This window comes from Geotrypetes seraphini, chromosome 1 (assembly GCF_902459505.1).
Source record: "Geotrypetes seraphini chromosome 1, aGeoSer1.1, whole genome shotgun sequence".
NCBI classification, from domain to species: Eukaryota; Metazoa; Chordata; class Amphibia; order Gymnophiona; family Dermophiidae; genus Geotrypetes; species Geotrypetes seraphini.
The window spans coordinates 95,720,246-95,742,687 of NC_047084.1; the positions used below are offsets into that span (position 1 = coordinate 95,720,246).

Genomic DNA, 22,442 nt, shown 5'->3' on the forward strand with positions numbered 1-22,442 from the left:
CCAACAACCCAGCGCAGACAACTGAGCGCAAGGCGGAAGTGCACCAAAGAAAAACAGTATTTTAAAGGGCTCCGACGGGGGGTGTGGGGGGAGAACCCCCCCCCCACTTTACTTAACAGAGATCGCGCCGGCATTGTTGGGGGTTGAGAGGAAAAGTTAAGTTTCCAGTAAATGAGGGGGGTTACAACCCTCCAAACCCCCCACAACGCCGGCGCGATCTCTATTAAGTAAAGAGGGGGGGTCCCCACCAACACCCCCCGTCGGAGCCCCTTAAAATACTGTTTTTCTTCGGCACACTTCCGCCTTGCGCTCAGTTGTCTGCACTGGGTTGTCGGCGCGCCTTTGTCGGCGCGCGCTTTTGTCTATGAACCCAACTATTGTGAATATTAATGGCTTGAACAGGCATCACAAAGAACCTTCTAAAATACTTTCCTGCTTTGATAGGACCTCACTTAAAATCCTAGACTAGACAGGTCCTGCAATTCTCTCACTGTTCTTCCTTTTCCTAGGGTTGCAGACAAGCTCAAGATTTTCAGAACAAGCTGATCCAGTCCCGGTTTTACCTTACTGGATTTATAGGCCAGCTTTTCTTATGGAAATCATTAAGGCCACCTGAACTGCAAGCCCGTGCAGCAAGGGATAAAACAAGGCCTGGATCAACCTGCCCTAAAAATCTGGAAACCACTGGCAAGCCCACCTCCTCAATCCAGTCTACAATATGTAATTTATGCTCTTAACCTCAGAAATACATGTAAAGATATATCCATGTAGCAAAGACTACACATGGTTCTCTCTTAGATATGAAGGCCCATTTAACATAGAAGGTTGAGACTGGCATTCAGATGTTATGATCAGGACATGCTCAGTTTCACAAAATACGAGGATCATTTCATAAATAATGCACACTGGTGGTTTTTTTAAAAAAATTTACATGTTTTGGGGGGATTTTTCCAACTGTTTCTTTACAGTCCTTCAATATAGTCTCCCTGCTTTGCAATGACCAAGTCCCAAGGTCCGGGAAGCTTCATTATTCCATCCAAGACACCGTTTTTGTTCAGTTGCCGAGTGGCTCGGGTTAAGGCAGAAGAAAGCTCTTCCAGAGATGCAAAACGATGTCCGCGCATAGGTTGTTTCAACTTTGGAAAAAAGTCCAAGTCTGGTGGACTCATGTCTGGACTGTATGGAGCTTGAAGTAACACCCAAAAATTGTTCCCAAGATTGATTCTGCAGCATTATTAGAAGTCAGGCACTATACTATCACTCAGAGCGAGATTCACTAAGCTTTGCGAGCCTTCTCCGACCAGTTTGCGAGCCTTCTCCGACCCCAACCTGATTCACTAACCTCCTGGCCGATCAACCTCCCACCCGATCCGATCCGCCCATGCAAATGAGGGGAAATGGCATGCAAAATAGGCTGATCCAAAAAGAAGCGACTGCTGAGGACCAGTGGCTCATGTCCTTGCCGACTGTCCTGCTCTCTGCTGCCCTGAAATCCCAGTATCAAAACAAAAATAAAACATTTTAAACAGCACAAGAAGGCAAGCTCTGTCGACTCTCCTGCTCTCTGCCGACCTTCCCTGCAGTGCGAGCCCGTGGTTTTAACCCACGGGTTAAAAGCATGTTCTGTTCCATCTGCAGCGTGTTCTGTCCTGGCTAAAGCATGTTCTGTCCACTCAAAACAGCAGCCACTCCCCCCCTCCCCTTTGTTTTTGCCTCGCTTGTGCGGTCTGCGCATGCATCTGGATCGCTCTGCAGCGATCTGTGAGGTCGGTGTGGGGCGTGCCTCTGATCAAATAATTTGCACAAGGACTGCTTAGTGAATCGGTCGCCCGGCAAGACTCGGCCACGGATCGCCCACGGATCGGATCGGAAAGGTGAGTTTAGTGAATCTAGGCCTCAGTTTCTATCGCTGTGTTTCTTCGTACCATGCGTGGCCTCGGAAGACCTTGAGGACTGAATAGGTCTATATCCCTGAGAAGGCGGCATGTCACACATCAGCAGAAAACACCATTAGTGACCTTCACCAGCATTATCCTGAGAACTCTTAGGTGGGAACCTTTTAGGTAGTTTCAAAGGGAAAATGCGAATCTGTGTTCCAGTCATCTTCAGAGATTACACAGCAACAACAAGCTGATCTAATAACCAGGTTTAAAAGGCAAGAGAATGTACCCTGCCAAGAGATTAATTTAAATTAATGGAATTATACATGCTTATAAACCACCCATTCAGTACAAAACCAGGCTAGGTAGTTAACAACAATACATACAGTCAAAACAAGACAAATATACAATTAAAAAAATAGATGATACCTAAAATAATACAATAATTACAAATGTTCCCAGTTCCAAAACAGCTCAGATCAATTATATGCATGCGCACTACTAGGGGGTGCTGAAAAGTTCTCAGCCCAACTGAGAATGACATGGATATGGTTCAGTGATCTGAAACAATGTCAAAACTTAAAAAAATAAGATAACGCTCTTTTCAGCTACAGTGGCAAAACAACGCTCAGAATTTAGGAAGTTGGTTGGTTGGAGTGAGAACTTTTCATCACTCCCTGGTATGTAATAAAAGGGAGCCAAGTATAGGACAATCAAGCCATTGTGACATCACCCATGAGGTTGGCTCTTATTGGCGGAATGAGGCATTATGACATCACAATTTCAGCTCTGGTTACCAGAGACTGAACCTCTTTATACTATGAGGGGGTGCTAAAAAATTCTCAGCCCAACCAAGAACAGAATGACTTGGATATGGTTCAAGCAATGATCTGAAACAATGTCAAAACAGAATTTTGTTTATGCAAATCGGCACTTGATGAAGTAAGGTAACAGTGGCAAAATAATGCTCAGAATTTAGGAAGTTGGTTGCTTGGGCTGAGAACTTTTCAGCACCCCCTCAAATATTTATGGGTACAATAAAGAAAAAAAAAATGTTTCCAATTTCACAATTCGTGCTGTCACAGAAAAGTCATATGGTTAGTGGTGCTTCTGTTCTAAAAGAAGTCTTTCTCATCACTTCACTTAGGGGCTTACAGTAACCCCTCCGAATACCCACAGATGCAGTTATTCGCGATTTTTTTTTTTAAACAAAACTCTGCATCGGACTACCCCCAGACCTTACCTAGTGGTCTAACAGCGATGCGGGGCAGAGTCGATCGTCCTACGCTCCTGCCCCGTGCAGAGGCGTCATCAAAATGGCTGCCGTGAGTTTCCGTTGTAGTCTCGGAACTCACGGCAGCCATGTTGATGATGGCTCTGCATGGGGCAGGAGCGTAGGATGATCGATCCTGCTCCACGTCGCCGCTAGACCACCACAACGGGAACTCATGGCAGCCATTTTGGATGACGGCTCTGCAAGGGGCAGGAGCATAGGACGATCGATCCTGCCCCGCGTCGCCTCTAGACCACCACAACGGGAACTCACGGCAGCCATTTTGGATGACGGCTCTGCACGGGGCAGGAGCGTAGGACGATCGATCCTGCCCCGCGTCGCCGCTAGACCACCACAATGGGAACTCATGGCAGCCATTTTGGATGACGGCTCTGCACAGGGCAGGAGCATAGGACGATTGATCCTGCCCCGCGTCGCCGCTAGACCACCACAACGGGAACTCACGGCAGCCATTTTGGATGATGGCTCTGCACGGGGCAGGAGCGTAGGACGATCGATCCTGCCCCGCGTTGCCGCTAGACCACAACGGGAACTCACGGCAGCCATTTTGGATGACGGCTCTGCACGGGGCAGGAGCGTAGGATGATCGATCCTGCCCTGCGTCGCCGCTAGACCACCAGGTAAGGTCTGGGGAAGGTCTGGGACACAGGAGGGCAGTGGGGGTGGGTCAGAGCCAGCCCTAAAAATTATCCGCGATTTTACAATATTTGCAGGTCGGCTCTGCCCCTAACTCCCGCGAATATTGAGGGTCTTTAGACATGCATTTTTGGCACAGGTCCCATTTTATGCAGTAAGACCTAAGGCCCCTTTTTATTTATTTATTTGATTCGTTTTCTGTCCCGTTTGCCCCAAAGAGCTCAGAGCGGGTTTACAGGTTAAAGCCACAGTAGTGATTCTCCCACGGCAAATCCACCAAAGCCCATAGGAACTGAATGGGCTTCAGTGCATTTGCCGAGGTGGGTCTTGCTACTGCGGTTTTGTAAAAGCAATTACTAGTAAAAATAATACATAAAAATACATTAGCCTACATTTGTAACTTCTCCCTTCCTGATATTCTGACCGTGCAAGAGTTTGAATTAATAAACAGCATTTCTTCCTAGACCACCAACTAGGGGCTCCTTTTACGAAGCCGCGGTAGCGGCTTTAACGCGCGTGACTTTTAATCACGCTCTAACCCCCGCGCTAGCCAAAAAACTACCGCCTGCTCAAGAGGAGGCAATAGCGGCTAGCGAGGCCGGCGGTTTAGCGCGCGGTATTACGCGCATTAAACCGCTACCGCGCCTTCATAAAAGGAGCCCTAGGTCTTTCCAAAATACCACAAGTCTTGGGAACTTCATCAGTTCCCGTCACATACCTGAAATTTCTAGAACAATCCAGGTTGTGTCCCTTGGGAGTATTCTAGAGCTAAAAGGTTACTATTGGATTTTTAGAGAAAAAACTGTGCCTTTGAATATTTGAAAACATATTGAGAGCTCTGTAGCCCTTTCAGGACCAAGGGACATATTTGTCCCATAACTTTAAAATCCTATAAATTTTGATTGGGATAGTCTACAGTTCTAAATTTGATATGTACGGATTCCATATGATACTGCCTTTATGTAAACAAACTGGTTCCGACATTCATTCATTAGCGTCGTTGCCAGATTGACGAGAAGATTCACTTGCCACACTGTCCATAAGCCAGAAGTGTGATTTTTTAAATAAAAATAATGATATTTCACAAAAAAAATCAATTTTTTGGCATCTGCAAGCCCTTTTTACCATAAAAATGTCGTCAAAACCACAAAAATTGGCCTACGATCCTTATGGTCCTGAAAGGGTTAAGGACCATATTTAATAATATTTTTCTCTCATTTCATGCCTATAGGGAAAACATTTAGGAAATCTGAAGGCACCATAAGAGTCCTCCAAAAATTTAGCAGATGCTATACTAACCCTCATTCATAGACAGGGTAAAGATGTCTCAGATTGCAGCTCCTACAGGCCTATCTCCCTCATCATAACAGGCCTAAAAGGCCTTACAAAAATTTTAAAGCCGGAAAAAAAATCCCCATTATATCTTTTCCAGTAGATGACAATCAAACGGGCTTCATGAAAGGCAAACATTCTTCAAACAACATTAGGAGGCTCCTTTTACTAAGTTGCAATAGCGATTTTAGCGCGCGCAGAATTGCCACGTGCGCTCGATCTTAACACCAGCATTGAGCTGGTGTTAGTTCTAGCCAAGTAGCTAAAATCCCGCGCACGCTAAAAACGCTACCGCCGCTTAGTAAAAGGAGCCCTAGAAAGATTCTTTAATACTATTTGTTTTGCACATGTAAAATGTCCTTCTGGCTTTATCTCCCTGGATGTAGACAAGGTCTTCAAACAGTCTTTTCTGGCCTTTTCTCTTTTCAAGGCCTTCTTGGTATTTCCCCTCCCCCTCTCCCCCCCAGATACAGGCCTTGAGTGAAAAATTTTGTGCCCAAATAGTGTCATTATGGAAATATTTTCCAGGTATTTCCTACTGTCAGAAGGATCCTCCATCAGCGTTCTTGTTAACTTTTGCCACACTATTTCTAGTACATTTGGTCACAAACTCATCCTTAATTATAGACATCAACCACCAGGATGCTTCACATAAGAATCTACTCTGCCAATCCAATCCTAAAAAAAAAAAAAAAATGGACTCCAATAATTCTTTTTGAACTGCACAGATACAGAAGAACCTATGGGTATAAAATTAACATCTTAGATTGCAATCCTTACTACTGGCATTGGTTCTCACATTCCTTGATTTCCTGTTGCATTTAGAGTGGCACAAAAGGTATTTAAGCATCTGGGAATACAGGTTTTTCCCAAGATATAAGAGCTGTACACGTTAACACCTATTCAGTTTGTTAATCCCTTAATTCTGTGAACATAAAATTGTTTTAATGTGCCTTACTGTTCTTAAATCCAGAACTTCCAATAACTCTTCATTCAGCAATCTCAAACCCTGTTGAGCACATAATCTAGTAAGCTTTTACGTAGAAAGGCCAGACCAATAGCATGGCTTGCCTTAAAAATAAAAAACAACGTTTCGAGCAATATTCTACTGGCCAACAACGGATTTATTCTAAAGACAGCGCAGATTCAAAGATACAACCATTTAATAAAATATTGATTCAAGTTAACTGTTGTCTCCCCAAAAAACTCCTGTCATAGAAACATAGAAAAATGACGGCAGATAAGGGCCATAGCCCATCAAGTCTGCCCACTTCACAGACCCACCCCCCTGAGTCTGCTCTCCTGGAGATCCCTCTCCTAATGACCCATCCTTAACTCCACCCTCTTAAGGATCCCACATGGGCATCCCATTTACCCTTAAAATCTGGCACGCTGTTGGCCTCGATCGCCTGTATCGGAAGCTTGTTCCAATGATCAACCACTCTTTCGGTGAAGAAATACTTTCTGGTGTCCCCATGAAATTTCCCGCCCTTGAGTTTAAGCGGATGCCCTCTTGTGGCTGAGGGTCCCTGGAGAAGGAAAATATCTTCTTCCACCTCGATACGTCCGGAAATGTATTTAAATGTCTCAATCCTGTCTCCCCCTCTCCCTACGTTCCTCGAGAGAGTAGAGCCGCAGCTTGTTCAGCCTCTCTTCGTATGAGAGATCCTTGAGCCCCGAGACCATCCTGGTGGCCATCCGCTGAACTGACTCTGCTCTTAGCACATCTTTACGGTAATGTGGCCTCCAGAATTGCACACAGTATTCCAGATGTGGTCTCACCATGGTTCTGTATGACGGCATGATGACCTCAGGCTGTCTGACTGTGCTACTGGAATGAAAAAATGTAGGTGAATGATAAAAATGTCAAAAGAATGGAATATTGAACATCTAGAAAGAAGTTCTTCAATTTCATCCTTCAGAAAATATTTTTTAAAAAAAACAAAAAAGAGTTCCAGGGCAGACCTATAAACAATATGAACTGAAAGTGATCTCAGTAATGCCAAAACAGACACGGCTGCCCAGCCCGTGATACACAACGATGGTGATGACAACAACTAACACAAGAGCTGACCTTTGCGTATGTTATTGTCTATAAGCCATTCAATGTATACAAGTTCTGTAAAGTGGTGAGATTGTCCACCCGATAACCCTTAGGATCTGTTTATTATCAAACATTTCATACGTGAGGATCTCTAATTAGAAAATAAAGGTTGTAAATTAAAGAACTAAGGGCTAGATTCACTAAGCAAACCGATTGTGTACCAATTCACTAACCTCCATCTTAAAAAAGTTTGTGTGTTAACCTGTAAGTACATATTTTTTCCTTTTCTTTTTTTTTTTTTTTATGAAAACTATGTTTTAATGTAAACCGCTTAGGTTGTTATAAGCGGTGTACCAAGCACCAATAAACTTGAAAGTGGTTTAAGCAGCAGAAATGATCCTGGCCAGTTAAATCACCTGTTCTTGACTAGCCGCTAATTTTCAGTAACACTCAACCTGTTATCGACGCTGAAAGATAAGAACATAACCCTTGCCATACTGAGACAGATTAAAGGTCCATCAAGCCCAGTGTCCTGTTTCCAACAGCGGCCAATACAGGTCACAAGGACCTAGCAAGATCCCAAAAAGAGTAAAACAGATTTGATGCTGCTTATCCTAGAAAAAAAAAGTAGTGGATTTTCCTATGCTCATCTTAATAATAACTTATGGACTTTTTGGGGGGAAATTAGCCCAACCTTTTTTAAACCCTGCTAAGCTGACTGCTTTCATCACATTCGCTGGCAACTAATTCCAGAATTTTAATACACATTGAGCGAAGAAATATTTTCTCCAATTTGTTTTAAATGTACTACTTAGTAGCTTCAGTGTGAGTCCCTATTCCTTCTATTTTTGGAAAGAATAAACAAGTGATTCACATCTACCATTTCAGCTCTACTCAGTGTTTTATAAACTGCATACCTGGAACCGCATAAAGTCAGTCCTATCTTTATGCAGTAGTCCATAGTTGATTAAGTGCTAAAAATCAGACTTAACCAGTTAGCTAGCTCCACAAAACTGCATATTCAGTGCTGAAGCCCAGAGAGGGCCTGGCATTGAGTATCCGGATGTAAAGCCAGAGGTGGTCAGCAAAACGCTGTGCACCACCAGGTGAATACTGACCCCTTAGTGCTTAAGTTCTGCAGCTTGGGAGTGGCATTGGTGGGTTGGGGGCACGTCAAGGACTTACAAGCTAAGTTTATAGAATTCTGTCAGTTACGCACCAGCCTTAGATATAACATGAATGCTCCTGCCTAAAATTTTGTGGTCAAATACTAACTTAAGCTTGTACTCTTAGGGCTTCAGTGCCCACCTTTGCCATTATGGAATACTTCATTATCACTCAGTTTTTCTACATCTAACTTTCGGCACCCTTTCTTGAATCTACTCCTTGATGTGCATAAGTAGCAGCAGGAGGGCTGGGCTATTCTGCACAGATTTGCACGTGCACCTTACTTAACAAGCTAATCAGTGCCGATAATTGGCAATTAGCACCTAATAATTGACGCTAATGGGCACTAATCAGAAGTTACGCACACAACTTTATAAGCGTATTCTCTAAAGTGGTGTACATAAATTCTAATGCGTGCTTCTCAAAAGGGGGCGTGGCCAGGAGAGGAGCATGGGCATTCCAAAAACGTTAGGCACACTGTTATAAAATGTAGCCAACCCGCGCACAACTTAGGCCTGGTTTTCGCTGGCAATCAACTTAGGCCAGATTTTCGCTGACATACAACTTTGGCCTGGTTTTCACTGGCATACAACTTAGGCCTGGTTTTCGCTGGCATTCAACTTAGGCCTGGTTTTCACTGGCATACAACTTAGGCCAGATTTTCGCTGGCATACAACGTAGGCCTGGTTTTCGCTGGCATACAACTTAGGCCAGATTTTAGCTGGCATACAACTTGGGCCTGGTTTTCACTGGCATACAACTTAGGCCAGATTTTCGCTGGCATACAACTTAGGCCTGGTTTTTGCTGGCATACAACTTAGGCCTGGTTTTCGCTGACATACAACTTAGGCCAGATTTTCGCTGGCATACAACTTAGGCCTGGTTTTCGCTGGCATACAACTTAGGCCTGGTTTTCACTGGCATACAACTTAGGCCAGATTTTCGCTGGCATACAACTTAGGCCTGCCTGGTTTTCGCTGGCATACAACTTAGGCCTGGTTTTCACTGGCATTCAACTTAGGCCAGATTTTCGCTGGCATACAACTTAGACCTGGTTCTCGCTGGCATACAACTTAGGCCTGGTTTTCACTGGTATAAATGGGTGCGCCTACATGTTAGTCACGTGTATGGGCGCTAAGTCTGATTCTAAAAACTGCGCATAACTTCAGAGGCATTTTATTGGATCACATTAAGCACTGTCCTTTTTGGCACTGATTTTTAAGGTGTGATATATAGAATATGGCCCACAGTGTTTAAATGCAAGAGGGCACCGAAATGGGTGAAGCATGGAAGGGGAATGAGTGGGGCTGCCACATATACATGTAACTTATAAAATACTGTCAGTTACATGCTTCCTTGCCGCACTTACATACCTGCAATTATGCCAGGCCTATTATTATTATACAAATACTTCTATTCCACCTTTACCTCTTTAGTTCAAGGACGGATTATAGAATTAATAGCTAGGTTAGTTGACATAGGAATTACAGCGGGTGAAGTGAGTTATAACAAACATAATACAGTGCATTGCTTAAATAAAGTAAGAATTAGTGTGCGGTTGATTCAGTTTCTTGAAATAGAAACGATTTTAGCAGTTTCCTGAATCTGAAGTAGTCGTCGCATGAGCAAAGGTTCAGTGGGCTTTGGTTCTATAAGTTAGCTAGTTGATACTGGACAGGGTTAAATGACTTGTCGATTGCAGATTTATATATACAGTAAAACCTTGGATTGCAAGTTATCTAGTTTGCAAGTGTTTTGCAAGACAAGCAAAACATTTGATTAAATTTTAACTTCATATACAAGGAGTGTCTTGCAATGCAAGAACATACAGTATACACACATCACAACTGGGCCAATGGTTCTTCTCGCTCTGATGCTGCAAGAGTGTAGTGACTGTCCTAAACGAGTAAAGTCTTGCAATATGAGGACATACAGTATACATGTAACATAGTAACATAGTAGATGACGGCAGATAAAGACCCGAATGGTCCATCCAGTCTGCCCAATCTGATTCAATTTAATTTTTTTTTTTTTTTCTTCTTAGCTATTTCTGGGCAAGAATCCAAAGCTTTACCCGGTACTGTGCTTGGGTTCCAACTGCCGAAATCTCTGTTAAGACTTACTCCAGCCCATCTACACCCTCCCCAGCCATTGAAGCCCTCCCCTGCCCATCCTCCACCAAACGGCCATACACAGACACAGACCGTGCAAGTCTGCCCAGTAACTGGCCTTAGTTCAATATTTAATATTATTTTCTGATTATTTTCTGATTTCACATCATCACAACTGAGCCTGACCCGGATGCGGTAGCGTAGCAACTGTTCTAAACGAGTGAGGTCTTGCAATACAAGTACGTATAGTATTTTGTATTAAAGTTTTTGGGTTGTGGAACGAATCGTTTGAGTTTCCATTATTTCCTATGGGGAAATTCGCTTTAATATACGAGTGCTCTGGATTGCAAGCATGGTTTCGGAATGAATTATGCTCGCAAACCAAGGTTTTACTTTATTGGGAATTTTGAAGGGTATTTCTGGTACAGTATTTAGAGCAGTGTATCGCAAACTGCGTGCCGCGGCGGATTCCAGGTGTGCCGCGAGACGCTGGTAAGGAGGAGAGGTGCCGGTGCTGGCTGACTGCCTACAGGACGCGCCATTCGCCGCGAGAGGCTCACCTTGTAAGCAGTCAGCCGGCACTGGCAATTCTCATCTCCTTCTCCAGCACCCCCACCCCCACCCCCACCCCACCGGCAGTAATTGAAGGCTCAGGACTGTGGCTGGAGGGCATCTGCGCATGCACAGACTCGATGTGATGATGTCATACATGCACGTGACATAATCGTGTTTACATCTGAGCATTTCCGGATGCCCTCCAGCCGCGGTCCCGCATTTAGTGTGCCGCAGCTTGCAAGCACACCGATTTAGAGGAACCTTGGTATTCCTAAGTCAGATAGGTAACTAGGAGCATTGCCATGAAGGATTTTTTAGACTGTGATGCCTAGTTTGAATTTTATTCTGGGAAGTAATAGTCAACCAATGTAGGCTTTTGTAATAAGGTTGTAAATGTTCAAATTTTCCAAGTCTGAAGATCAGTCTGATTGCTCAGTTTTAGACTAACTGTATTTGGGTTATTAGAGATCTGAAACAGACGGCGAATGTGATGTTGCAGTAGTCTAATCTTGACAGGGTCTGTCCTAAGATCCGAAATGTTTCCATAACAAAATATTTTGTAATGAATCTATATTTTTTCATAACCAGGAAAGATTGTTTAATTATATTTTGTGCTTGCTGGTGCATTGATAGGGAGCCGCCTACTTCGACCCCTAGGATCCGTGAGTGTAGGTCTAGTGGGAAATTGTTCCCATCTAGAGCGATGGTTGATGAGTATCTGGAGTCGTTTTGAGGGCCTAGCCATAAGAACTTATGTTTTGGTTTTGTTGAGTTTGAGGCGATGTGTGGAAATCCAGTTTTCGATGATCAGAAAGCAGGTCTTTAGGGCAGGGAGGGTGTCCACTATATGTGAGCTAACTGGCAGGATGACTGGCAGGATCAGCATAGGTAAAGTGCTCCGTTCCGGCTTGATCTAAGGTAGCTTCCAGGGATTGCATAAGTAGGTTAAACAGTGTAGGTGAGAGTGGAGATCACGCTTAGTTATGTAACTGCAGTCACATACATGTAGGCACACCAATGCCAGCTTACATTCTAAAACGGAATTCAGGTGCTGAGATGTCATAATAGAATAGTAGCATAAGTCAGTATAAAGCTGATGTAAATGCTTGCACCTAAATACTATTACCGTATATACTTGAATATAAGTTGATCCGAATATAAGTCGAGACCCGATTTTCCCACTAAAAAGGAGGAAAAATGGTTGACTCGAATATTAGTCGGACGGCTTAATATTCAAGTGCTCTGCCAGGATCTGCACCCAGCGCCCCCTCCCTCCTCTGTCAGGCTCTGCACCCAGCCCCCTTCCCTCCCTCCTCTGTCAGGCTCTGCACCCAGCCCCCCTCTCTGCCAGGCACTGCACCCAGCCCCCTTCCCTCCCTCCCGGGTTCTCCATCCTGCCTCCTCCCTGCCCTGCCCACCGTACCTCCTCTGCCGCTGGAATCCCTGGTGGTCCAGAGGTGTAGCGGGCAGGAGCGAGCTTTCTGCGCTCCTGCTCTGCTGCTAACCCGCTCGCTCACTCGCTGCCGTGAGTTCCGGCTTCAGCCGCTGAGCGGTACTAAGCGGGAGCGCGCTTTGGTGCTGCTGGTCGGCGCTAAGCGGCTTCCATGAATGGCTTTTGAGGTTTCTTTCCCTTATTGTTGATTTATTCCCAGAAGTTACACAAGTGTTACAGAATTAGGAAAACGCGCCCAGCTTGCAAGCCAGGATTTATACCCGGTTTCGGCAGACAGACGTCCTGGTGCCTTATTTCAGTCAGAGAAATTGGTGCCACTCATCCCAGAGTCCCCTTTATAAAACAGTGCCAAGTACTGATCTTTCCCAGCGTACAAAACTGGGAGCCATTTATTAAATCTAGTCCAAACAACAGTGTAAGAGGTTCACAGTCAGAAGCGTGCGAGACAAACGCGCGCCGACATTTGAGAGTGGACAATTGAGCACAAAACTTCAGCGCACCGCTCTAAAAGCTTATTTTAAAGGGCTCCGACGGGAGGTGTGGGGACGAATCCCCCCACTTTACTTAATAGTGTTGGCGCTGCCGTTAGGGGTGGTTTTGGGGGGTTGTAAACCCCCCCCCTCCATTATACAGAAAACTTAACTTTTCCCCGAAAAAATAGGTAAAAAGTTTTCTGTATAATGTGGGGGGGGGGGGGTTATACCCACCACACACCCCAACACGGCAGCGTGAACAGTATTAAGTCAGAGCCCTTTAAAATAAGCTTTTAGAGTGGCACGCTGAAGTCTTGCGCTCAATTGTTTGTTCTCAAATGTCGGCGCGTGTTTATCTCGCGTTTTTGTCCCATCACCGTGTAAGCTGCAGTCCATGCCCGCTTCCTCATCGCTTTCCGCGTTTGTCAGTTAACAGAGCAATTAGCACAAACTAAGGGCTCCTTTTACTAAGTTGCGGTAGCGTTTTACCCCCCGTGCTGCGTGGAAAATATTAACGCCAGCTCTATGGAGGCGTTAACGTCTAGCGTGCGTGGCATTGTAACGCGCGCTAAAACTGTTAGCGCAGCTTAGTAATTTCTGTGACGTCCTGAAACATCAAACGCTTCTTCTAAAGCGATCCCCATCCTAATGTTTTGCCACTCCTCTTTCACCTTCCTTTTTTTAAATTAATTTTACTTCGATGTATTTTAAACAACTTTTCCCTCCCCAACTTCCCTTTTGTTCCATGTACGTTAATGTGAATTTGTCTAGTATTTTTAATCTATATATATAAAATCGGAAGTATGTATGTGTGTATGTATGTGTGTAAGTGCCGCGATCACGCAAAAACGGCTTGACCGATTTGAACGAAACTTGGTATGCAGATCCCTCACTACCTGGGATGATATGTTCTGGGGGTCTCGCGGCCCACCTGCTCACGTGGGCGGAGCTACAAACAGAAAATCAGATTTCACCCATTCATGTCAATGGAAAAAATGTAAAGAGCTGCCAACGCAAAAACGGCTTGCCCGATTTGAACGAAACTTGGTATGCAGATCCCTCACTACCTGGGATGATATGTTCTGGGGGTCTCGCGGCCCACCTGCTCACGTGGGCGGAGCTACAAACAGAAAATCAGATTTCATCCATTCATGTCAATGGAAAAAATGTAAAAAGCTGCCATTCTCACAGTAATTCAAAAACGGCTTGACCGATTTGAACGAAACTTTGTATGCAGATCCCTCACTACCTGGGGTGATATGTTCTGGGGGTCTCGCGGCCCACCTGCACACGTGGGCGGAGCTACAAACAGAAACTCAGATTGAATATTTTACTTTTTATTAAGCTGTAAAAAAATACTTTCATTCACCACTATAAAGTATCTTTATTTGAATCCATTTACAGTGTTATTGCTATAATTAAATACCCGTGCAACGCCGGGGCATCAGCTATATATATATAAAATCGGATGTATGTACAGTATGTATGTTCCATTATTACTCCGAAACGCATGGACAGATTTCAACCAAACTTGGTATACATATCAATTGCTATCTGGGAAAAAAATACTGTGGGGGTGGGAAGGGGATGACATGTAAAGACTCATCGAAAAAGACAGATATTGCTTTGACCAATGGTGTGAAGCTTGGGGAATGATGTCACACAGTCAGAATGATGTCACAGTCAACAGTATATAAGGAAGTGCCGGTGTGGTGTGGTGAAGCCGAAACTGAAAATTTGTGTGATGTTATTCCTCAAGTGAATGTTCCTGAAGGGAATTTATATCCGGGCAACGCCGGGTGATCAGCTAGTATATGATAAAACATTGCTTTTATTTACCTATTTTAATTGTTTTCTACAATCTTTTTATATTGTACACCGTCGTCCAACCTTTTGGCCTCCCTGGGCCGCATTGGCCAAAAAAAAATGTTTCTGGGGCCGCACAAATGCGCAAACGCTGCAGCAAGACAGAGGAGGGAGCCGGCAAGACAGTAAACACCCGGGGGCAGCAGAAAAAAAAAACACTGCATCACTCTCGACCGGAGCCACAAAAAATACTTCACCGGGCCGCAGGTTGGACACCCCTAGTCTAGACACTTGTTTTGATAGACGGTTTATCAAAAATAAAAAAAACTTGAAACTTGAGCCCTAAGTATAAAGCCAGTGCATTAATTGTCAGTATAGGTGTGCAGGTATGTATGTTAACCTGTGTTAACATACTTTAGTAAAAGAGGTCCTTAGTCCCAAATTTTATAAAGTTCACCTAAAGTTAGGCACCTAACTTGATAGGCTTAATAGGCTTGATAGGCTTAATCAGCTCTGATAAACTAGCACTTCATGCCTCAAAACTGCTGTGAATTGGACTTAATTGAAAGTTAGTTTTTATAGAATCATTTTTTTTTTAGTTAACGTCTGGTCTAAGGCGCCTACCTAAAAGTGGGCATGGTTAGGGGCAGTTCATGAATGTGTTTTTAAGTTAGGCACCACCGTGAACCTAACTTAGGCTCTCTTTCACTAACCCACGATAAGAGTTTTCTGCCGCAGCTCGGGGCGCTAAGGGCCTGATTCTCTAAAGCGTGTGCTAAAGTTAGGCAGTAGAATGCGCGCTATCGCCACCTAACTAGCCAACGGCAGTGCGCGTTTTTGGGGGGTTTTTAATTAGGCGCGCTGTACTAACGCGCCTACCTTGGGGGTACGAAGGCACACAGTGACGCCTATGTGCGTGCAAGGCAGGCGGAGGCCAGGTGTGCACCGGAAGTTGCCCTACGCATGCTTAGGCGTCGCTACGCTCCTCTGGACACGTGAGGTAGGTGTCTGAAATGTAGGCCTGCAAAACGCTGGCCTGCATTTCACGCGCCTAGACAAAAACTGTAGGCGCGGTCCTACAACGCGCGCCTAGTGGCCGATTGACAACCGCACACCCGCATGCCTCCAATGTAGGTGAGCTAAAGCGCGCCACGGAGAATCAGGTCCTAAATGCTCCTACGCCGCTCTGATGCTCTGAGCGTCGGAGCGGCATCGAATTCGGCGCTCCGGCCCGCAATAGAAACCGCTACCACGGCTTAGTGAAAGGGGGAGGGGCGGGGTAAGGAAAAGGCATTTAGGCCAAGAAAACCCTGGCATAAAACAGTGCGCCTAGAAGTTAGGATGCCTTGTGACACGTCAGGCCGCTTAGGCAGTGCTAAATATGGTTCTATGCAGTGTGCCTTTTAGAGAATCTAGGAATTAACACACACAAAACAAACCCGCGTGCATTAAACCGAAATGTGTGAAATGAACAAAAAAAAATGTCTGACACCTGAGAACATTTCTGTAAAAGAATGGTAAAAAAAACAACTGTACCTAGTACAGGTCCAAAGCACATGCCACTAGCAGATACACCATTTTAGCATAGAGAGAGTAGAGAGGGACAGATTCTTCAAACTTTCAAAAAATAAAAGAACAAGAGGGCATTCGGAAAAGTTGAAAGGGGACAGATTCAAAACGAATGCCAGGAAGTTCTTCTTTACCCAACGTGTGGTGGACACCTGGAATGCGCTTCCAGAGGACGTAATAGGGCAGAGTACGGTACTGGGGTTCAAGAAAGGATTGGACAATTTCCTGCTCGAAAAGGGGATAGAGGGGTATAGATAGAGGATTACTGCACAGGTTCTGGACCTGTTGGGCCGCCGCGCGAACGGACTGGTGGGCATGATGGACCTCAGGCCTGACCCAGCGGAGGCATTGCTTATGTTCTTATGTTATCGTTTTAAAGTGTTTGAGGACGGAGCTTAGGCATTGGTAGAATGAGGCATTATGACATCACAATCTGAGCTCTAGAATGTTGCCGAAAGGGGACAGATTCAAAACGAATGCTAGGAAGTTCTTCTTTACCCAGCGTGTGGTGGACACCTGGAATGCGCTTCCAGAGGGCGTAATAGGGCAGAGTACGGTACTGGGGTTCAAGAAAGGATTGGACAATTTCCTGCTCGAAAAGGGGATAGAGGGGTATGGATAGAGGATTACTGCACAGGTCCTGGACCTGTTGGGCCGCCGCGTGTGCGGACTGCTGGGCGCGATGGACCTCAGGTCTGACCCAGCGGAGGCATTGCTTATGTTCTTATGTTATCGTTTTAAAGTGTTTGAGAACGGAGCTTAGGCATTGGTGGAATGAGGCATTATGACATCACAGTCTGAGCTCTAGAATGTTGCCGAAAGGGGACAGATTCAAAACGAATGCTAGGAAGTTCTTCTTTACCCAACGTGTGGTGGACACCTGGAATGCGCTTCCAGAGGACGTAATAGGGCAGAGTACGGTACTGGGGTTCAAGAAAGGATTGGACAATTTCCTGCTCGAAAAGGGGATAGAGGGGTATAGATAGAGGATTACTGCACAGGTTCTGGACCTGTTGGGCCGCCGCGCGAACGGACTGGTGGGCATGATGGACCTCAGGCCTGACCCAGCGGAGGCATTGCTTATGTTCTTATGTTATCGTTTTAAAGTGTTTGAGGACGGAGCTTAGGCATTGGTAGAATGAGGCATTATGACATCACAATCTGAGCTCTAGAATGTTGCCGAAAGGGGACAGATTCAAAACGAATGCTAGGAAGTTCTTCTTTACCCAGCGTGTGGTGGACACCTGGAATGCGCTTCCAGAGGGCGTAATAGGGCAGAGTACGGTACTGGGGTTCAAGAAAGGATTGGACAATTTCCTGCTCGAAAAGGGGATAGAGGGGTATGGATAGAGGATTACTGCACAGGTCCTGGACCTGTTGGGCCGCCGCGTGTGCGGACTGCTGGGCGCGATGGACCTCAGGTCTGACCCAGCGGAGGCATTGCTTATGTTCTTATGTTATCGTTTTAAAGTGTTTGAGAACGGAGCTTAGGCATTGGTGGAATGAGGCATTATGACATCACAGTCTGAGCTCTAGAATGTTGCCGAAAGGGGACAGATTCAAAACGAATGCTAGGAAGTTCTTCTTTACCCAACGTGTGGTGGACACCTGGAATGCGCTTCCAGAGGACGTAATAGGGCAGAGTACGGTACTGGGGTTCAAGAAAGGATTGGACAATTTCCTGCTCGAAAAGGGGATAGAGGGGTATGGATAGAGGATTACTGCACAGGTCCTGGACCTGTTGGGCCGCCGCGTGTGCGGACTGCTGGGCGCGATGGACCTCAGGTCTGACCCAGCGGAGGCATTGCTTATGTTCTTATGTTATCGTTTTAAAGTGTTTGAGAACGGAGCTTAGGCATTGGTGGAATGAGGCATTATGACATCACAGTCTGAGCTCTAGAATGTTGCCGAAAGGGGACAGATTCAAAACGAATGCTAGGAAGTTCTTCTTTACCCAACGTGTGGTGGACACCTGGAATGCGCTTCCAGAGGACGTAATAGGGCAGAGTACGGTACTGGGGTTCAAGAAAGGATTGGACAATTTCCTGCTGGAAAAGGGGATAGAGGGGTATAGATAGAGGATTACTGCACAGGTCCTGGACCTGTTGGGCCGCCGCATGTGCGGACTGCTGGGCACGAAGGACCTCAGGTCTGACCCAGTGGAGGCACTGTTTATGTTCTTAAGCCCTATGGTGGAATGCAGAGCATCATTTCACAATTAAGGTTTCAGACTAGGCATTCTCCTGAACTCACAAATTGCTAATCACCCAGGTCCCTCTTGGCAGGATCGACATCACAGTAACTTGAACCTACAGCGTCAGGATTGTGCATTTCCTACCCCTGGATGCAGAGAAATCGGTGTTTCTTGGCCCAGCTCCCCCCCCTGAAAAGATTTCTGGTTTCAATTAAACTCTGGAAGTCTGAAGAAAAGTTGGCATTTTAAGCTCTTGCGTCAAATCTAACAGCCAGTGCCTCCAAGGGGACGTGGAAGGGATCTCTGATTGCTATTCGCAGCATTACCTTTTGCGTCCTTCTCTTTCCACAGCCATTTCACAAGTGGCACAGGAGTAAAGTAAAATGCAGGAACAAATTGATCCCTTCCCCCCTCCCCTTCTTTAATGGCCCTAACCCTGGCGTTCATTCAAACGGTTTAACTCTTTCTAAATGCAACAATCTTCTTAGCCAAGGAAGCTTTCACTGGGATTTAACCTAATTGAAAGCCGAGAAGACATTTCTGCAAGGTAATCCAACGGAAAAAAAAAACAAAAAAAAACCCAACCCACTTGTGTTTTTTTGGTTAACAAATTTAAAAATACAGCTTCTTCTCCTGTTTTGCCCCTGCAGAACAAGTCTCAAGACACTTGTTTCTCCAGCTTTATGACACCGTGCGTAGAGAGGAATTACAAGTACACACAAAGTAGCATTCGAACCTGCCTTCAGAGAACGTGAAATCAATAATGCTTATACAGTATCTCTGTTCATAATATTAAACACAGTCCCGAACTTAGCAGCTGTCCATTATTCCCTCGTGTCAATATCAAAAGCATCAAACGTCTACAAGAGGATCAACCGATTACTTAACCGCAGGGAACGCCATGCCATTCTTTATTTCACGGGGGGCGGGGGGGGGGGAGGGACAGCAGAGAGAGATTGCCAATGGGAAAATAAAACCGATGCACGGACGCTCCAGTGGGTAGCCCGCCATCTTTACGCGAGTGCACCACAAAAGTTTTAGCGGCCTTTTTACCGTTGAGGAAACTGGGATCTATATAGGCGATTTGGACTTTTACTGGACCAATGGCTACCAAAAAAAGAGAGTGAAGGCCTGCAATTTCTGAGACCCAACAAGTGGGTCCATCTTCAGACAGAACCTAGGCGACCTCCTCCTTGAACGAAACACGCTGCGACATCATTTCACTTGCCCGTCTACCTGCGATGGCAACGCCTTCCAGCGCCTCAGCCTATCACCGGACACATCGCCCACATTTTTATAGTTGCTTTTGGTTTGGGGGGTTTTTTTTTTAAACTCAAAATGGCCCTCAGAGAACCATATTACTACCTGCGCGGCTTTCGAACAGCAAGCAAGATGTCCCTCCACCATCAAGGTTTATAATTTATTCTCACCGATGAAATCATAAGAGTCTCTACAAGGGGGGGCTACGTTCTCCATTACAGAGTGAGCAGAAGGCCCATAGCATTTGTAAAAGCAGACGCTGTCAAGTAAACCCCAAACACACACGCCTCTACCAGCTCTCCTTTCTCCGCAAGAGCACCCTGAGGCTTCCGAGGGAGGCGACGGGCAACGATGCGTGCAAGTGTCAGACATAAGCCCTAGGAGTGAAACTGACCAGGTCAAGTCAAGTCAGTGGCTAAAGTTTCTTTCAGTCCAGCATCTCCCCCCTCCCCTCCTCCTTCCGCAGATGGCTAATGGGCTAACCAGTGTTTTCCTACCACCCAGGTGTGCATTTGGGAATTTTTTTGGGGTCAAGTGCTAAATTATTTTGTCCAATCCCACAGGGGCAAGTTTAATGGACTATTTTATGGAGGGCGGGCGAGAGTTTAAAGCGCATCGGGGGGGGGGGGGGGGAAAGACAGAGAGGGGAGAGACAGATTTACATTCTCAAACAGACAGAGCCAGGGAGTGAGGGAACAAATCGGAGAGGCGAAAGACTGATCCGAACCTAACAAGTGCCGTCGTGTCAGTTGCTCTGCTAGACTCGTCCCAACACGATCCTGTTCTTTCTCCTCCTCGGTGGGCTTCAAGCAGCCACCGAGAACTTAAGGAGGGAAGTTGAACACCCCCCCCCTCCCCCGCAGTGGAGCATTGTTCGCCTTCCTTTTTTTTTTGTGCGCGCGTAGCCCAAGAAAAACAAGGTCACCCCTCCCTCCCCCTTCTTTTCTCGTCCATTAGGCTATCGGTTCAATTTATTGGAAGCGGAAACGAATCGGAAATCCCTCTCTCAACTGTTGCTGACAACACTTGCAGAGGGCAAAGGGGGGGGGGGGGAATCTAAGCCGTGCGAGTGCAAGCCTCCCCTCCCAATACCCCCCCCCCCTAAATGCTGCAGATCGGTGAGTAAACCTGCTGGCCCCATACCCTACGATTAAACAAAATCAGAAACAAGGGGCTCCTTTTATCAAGCCGCGCTACCGGTTTAACGCGCCTAAGAGCGCGCGCTGGTCGCTGCCGCCTCCTCTTGAGCAGGCGGTAGTTTTTTGGCCAGCGCAGGGGGTTAACGGGTGACGAGAAGTCGCGCGCGTTAAGCCCGCTAGCGCGGCTTGATAAAAGGAGCCCATGGTTGCCACCGCCAGACCCTTCCTGCCCTGATTTCTCTCTCCCCCCCGGGAAGCCCTGGACTCCCCAGTCTACCTTTCTGGGCATTTCAGGGTCAACAGTTTGGCAAGGAATCTCTTCTTTTTATCGCTGTGCTAAATCTATTCCCCACCACCACCACCTCTCTTATCCACACACACACTCCATAGGACTTATGCACAAGCCAGCGTTGGCATCTGGCAAAAAAAAAAAAAAAAACCCGCACACATTTATAGGCGGAGAAAAATCCCGCAGCCACGCACGCACACACATTCTGGTCTAGTGCAGTCAATTGCCGTTTCCAGAGCTGGGTGTCCTTTCAATGTCACAAGATCCAAAAAAAAAAAATGCAAGCAAGAAGATTGCATCGGCGGGCACGCACACCCCCCCCCCAAACCAAAAAAAAAAAAAAAATTATCTCCTTTGTTCTTCCCCGATTGCACCCCCCCCCAAAAAAAAAATGACCCTAAATTCTGGCGCATTGCTACCAAGCTGCAAATATTTGGGCGCAAAAATCCACCGAGGTGGGTTCCCGCCCCAGCTCCTGTTAAGCCGCAACTTACAAAACGCGCGGAGGGGGGCGGGTCTCTAACGCCGATCGGATCCGGCCACCAAGCTGCTCTTGGCCGGATCCGATCCCAGATGCAACCAGCCCCTCCGGATTCCCCCCAGACTAGCGCGCCCAGCAGAAAGGCGCGCTAACTTTCCGCGGAGAAGCGATCGGGGGGGGTGGGAAAGAGGGGGATCGCAAGCATGCACAGTTGCCCTCCCCCCCTCCCTCAATACGTGCACCGTCGCTTTTACTAACCCATCTCTCAAGGACGCTGGGCTCCTCGCTTTTAGATCCCGGTTCCAGGCGCTGGGAAAAGCCCCCGGAGGTGCTGCGGTAATGCCATCGCGATGATCTGTCAAAGAGCAGCAGGCTTTAAAAAAAAAAAAAAAAATCAAGTGGAAAATGGCGTCTCCATCTCCAGCTCGAGGAGTCCCGGAGTCATCAAATTCACACCAGTGCGAGCTAATTTTAGAAGGAGCGATACATCCCGGATCAGAAGTCCACGCGACGGGTTTCTTGGCAGGAGGGGTTTTGGGAGTGGGGGGGGGGGGGGGGTCCTGATTTCTGGACAGAATAAAGCTGTTCCTTTTCTCCCTCTTTCCTTTTTTTTTTGCAGAGGCTGAGCAGATGGTTTTGCTGATCACTGCAGTTTAATCCGAAGAGAGCTCGGCAGCCTAAGCTCGCTCCATGGCTCCCCCTCCTCCTCCTCCTCGCTCTCTATTTCTATCACAGTCTTTCCAAGTCCCGGAGTAGGAA

At 46.2% G+C, this 22,442-nt stretch overlaps 1 protein-coding gene across 3 annotated transcripts in view; it reads right to left on the reverse strand.

Annotated features, from left to right (window-relative positions):
* SETBP1 (SET binding protein 1) overlaps positions 1–22,065 on the reverse strand; it is a 585,862-nt gene extending 563,797 nt beyond the window's left edge. For all 3 annotated transcript variants that reach the window (XM_033935289.1, XM_033935271.1, XM_033935308.1), the window contains exon 1: positions 21,942–22,065. The gene's annotated coding sequence lies outside the window, so the exon portion shown is untranslated. The remainder of the gene's footprint in view (positions 1–21,941) is intronic.
* Positions 22,066–22,442: the final 377 nt, after the last annotated feature.